Source organism: Cupressus sempervirens, chromosome 1 (assembly GCF_028749045.1).
Source record: "Cupressus sempervirens isolate cs-2001-9-10 chromosome 1, ASM2874904v1, whole genome shotgun sequence".
In the NCBI taxonomy this organism is placed as follows: domain Eukaryota; kingdom Viridiplantae; phylum Streptophyta; class Pinopsida; order Cupressales; family Cupressaceae; genus Cupressus; species Cupressus sempervirens.
This window is the reverse complement of record NC_143118.1, coordinates 208611027-208614235: the sequence shown is the minus strand read 5'-3', so window position 1 is coordinate 208614235 and position 3209 is coordinate 208611027.

Sequence of the window (3209 nt, the reverse complement as noted above, 5' to 3'; positions counted from 1 at the left end):
TTTCCTTTATGTAGACTTCCTACTAGACATGCTTCAAGATCAGCAAGATCATCATTAGGGTATGTGCAGGATCATGGTCAACCAAACTATGCTCTTAAGTGGCAATAAAAAATTAGAAAATCTGGGTTATGTCAACTTGATGTAAAATTTTCTACTTGTTATTAACTTTATATCTAAAAGTTAAGACAAAAGAATCTCTAGAAAATTGAATCCAGTTTCTAAACTACTAGTACTTATCTCAAAAAAAAAAAAATTGATTAAATTTTTTTTTGAATTTTAATGCAATATTACAAAAATTTTAGAACAAAAATAAGAAGTAGATGTATGTCTAACCACCTTAATCAAAATCAAATGATAATATTTTTAAATAATATTCTAGATATAAGTAGTAGAATCATGCCTAGAAGTGACACATATTTTTGGATATTTTTATTCTAAATAAATATTAATTAATTAATTAATTTTTAACTTTAGTATTTTTGGAAATTAAAAAACTCTGGTGTCTAATCACCTTAACTAATTCAAAACTCTGCAAAATTTAATTTTTCATTTTTTCCCTTATAGTAGAAGAAACATAGAATCTGATGCATCTTTTGGATTTAAAAAATATTGTACCATTTGAAACTTATAGTTGTTTTTCAAGTAGCATGTTAGTCAATACTTTATAAATAAATCCATTAGAAAATAAGTAATAATTACTTACTAAACTCGTTATTTGACAAACCTTACATTTATAGAAAGAGAAAAACATTCTTAAGAAACCCTTTTCATTTCATCAAATTTTGGTGAAAAAAAATTTTCAGCTACATGTTTGAAGTAAAAATCATATAAAAACGAGCCCAACACATTTTTAGGATGTTTTTTAAGTTGAGCATAAAGGGTTGGTATCAAAAGATGTAGTAGACCTTATAAAGATATTAATTATTTTCATTTAGTCTTAGGGTGGGTGGGAAAAAAGTTGGAATAGATTTTGAAATGGTTTGAGATATTTCATAAGTACATAATTTTTAGATCACCACTTTTTGGCACACCATGTTCCTAAACATACCTATTAGATCTATTGTTACTTTTGACATACTTATTTTTCTTCTTTCTCTTATGGAATCATACTCTCAGCACCCAATCTTCAAAATTCTAAAACTAAGCCCATGGAAAAGATTACCATATTTCTCATACTTTACAATGATTTTTTTTAATAATGTTTTTGTAAATTGATGCTTTGTAAAAGCATAATGTAGCAAGGTGTTATTGAATTTCAACCTTGAACCTTCATAATTCAAGTTTAAGGATCAAGTTTGAACTTCAAGTTCATTGGTTCAAAGTTCACATTCAAGAGATTAGGTTCAAGCAATTCATAGCTCAATACTGACCATCATTTCAAGGACCACCATTCTAGTTCAAGTTTAAAGTTTGAGTTTAGTGATCAAGCTCACAGGTTCAAAGTACATGTATAAGAAAAGAATTCAGTGATTCAAAGTTCCAAGCTCTAATAAAGTTTAGAATTTAAGAATTTAGATTCAAAGCGATTAAGGAACTAAACATTGATAGCAAATCATAGTAGAGGGTGGATTATTTAAAGAGACTAATAAACTTTGTAGGTCTCCAAGATTGATTTTCATCCATTTATTTTTCTATGGGAAATGACAAACCCAAATCACAAGCTCAGACATGATCATGGAAAGATTCATGATATTCTTGAAGTAGTCAAATCAGCCCACAAGGATTATAAAACAAATCTAGTATATTAAATAACAAAATAGTTAGATGATTTAGAGGAAAGTATTTGGCACATTATTGATCTTGATGTTGGCCAAGGTGTCTTTGTTGCTACAACCTAAAGAATTCTAGTGGAGAAGGCTATCTCGTAGAATTAAAGCACACTCCAACATTGACAAAAATTTACAATACTTTGGAAAAATTAAAATAGTTATGAGAAGAGTGGAGACATGTTTGTAAACTATTTGACATAATGTTGACTTGAGCATGAAAATAGTTAGAATATTATTAAGGGTAGACATGATACATATAAATGGGATGAAAATGGTAACCACTTCTATTATATTTGACCCATATGATTATTAGGATTTCATAATGACAAAAAGATATTTCTTTAAAGAGGCCTACATGGAGGCCTGTAGATGATGTGAAAGTGGTTGGAAACTACAATTTTCCAATTCTGAATTTATATCTTTCATATAGACCCACACTTAGTAGATAGTATCTTAGGACTTGGTGATTATTTTTCCAATCTCTTTTCTCAAAATTTAGAAAATTAGAATGGGAAAAATATATCCAAAAATGAGGTTGATCCAATAGTGGAAATAACATATGCCCCCTAAAACATGACCATTTTTTATCAGCAATAGTATTGTCTTGTTTGCCCAAAAAAATAAATATTTTCATTTTGATCTAACATATTTAAATGTTATTTGATCAAATAGAATTCTAATATGTTAAGATATAATGTAATGAACTTTGAAATAAATAGTTTATAATTATATCATATTTCAAAAGAGTAAAGAAACAAAACTATACAAAGAAGATAATGGTAAAAAGAAATTAGTTATTAAAACTGAAAGAAGCTACTAGATAGAGGAAAGATAAATATGTCAAAGCAAGGAAGGTCAAGGGTTATTTTTCCAGATATTCTTGTGACTATGGGGGAAGTAGAATGCTTTTGTATTAATTGTAACGAGTAGTGAGGGGATGTCTCAATATAGTTTACAAACTAATGTAAAAGAAGGATGCATCAAATTATCTCTTGGTCATTTTATCAAATGCTTAAGAATAAAGAGACTTTTTTCCATATATGAATCTTTAGGTTTTGGTGTGTATTTTTTTTATTGAAGTATATATCTTGGTGACTTCAATCATTCTTAAACATATTTTTTTCTTATAACTTTAGGGTTATGTGTGCATCATTAGTCTATAGGGTTTGTGCTTTCACATTTATAAATAAACATCACGATCTCCTTTACCTTTCTATTTTAGGAAGATTAGATGAGCAATTTCACTTATTTGTTTCTTTCCTTTTCCATAAATCTTATAATAACATTAAATTCACATTTATGAATCAATGTTAAAGCCTTCCAATCTTGAGGTTAAAGACATATTGATTCCTTTTATTCATTGTAAATCTAAAGAAGGGAGTTGAGTCTTCATATCACAACTCAAAGAGAAATTTCACATAATCATTGCAAGTGACTTCT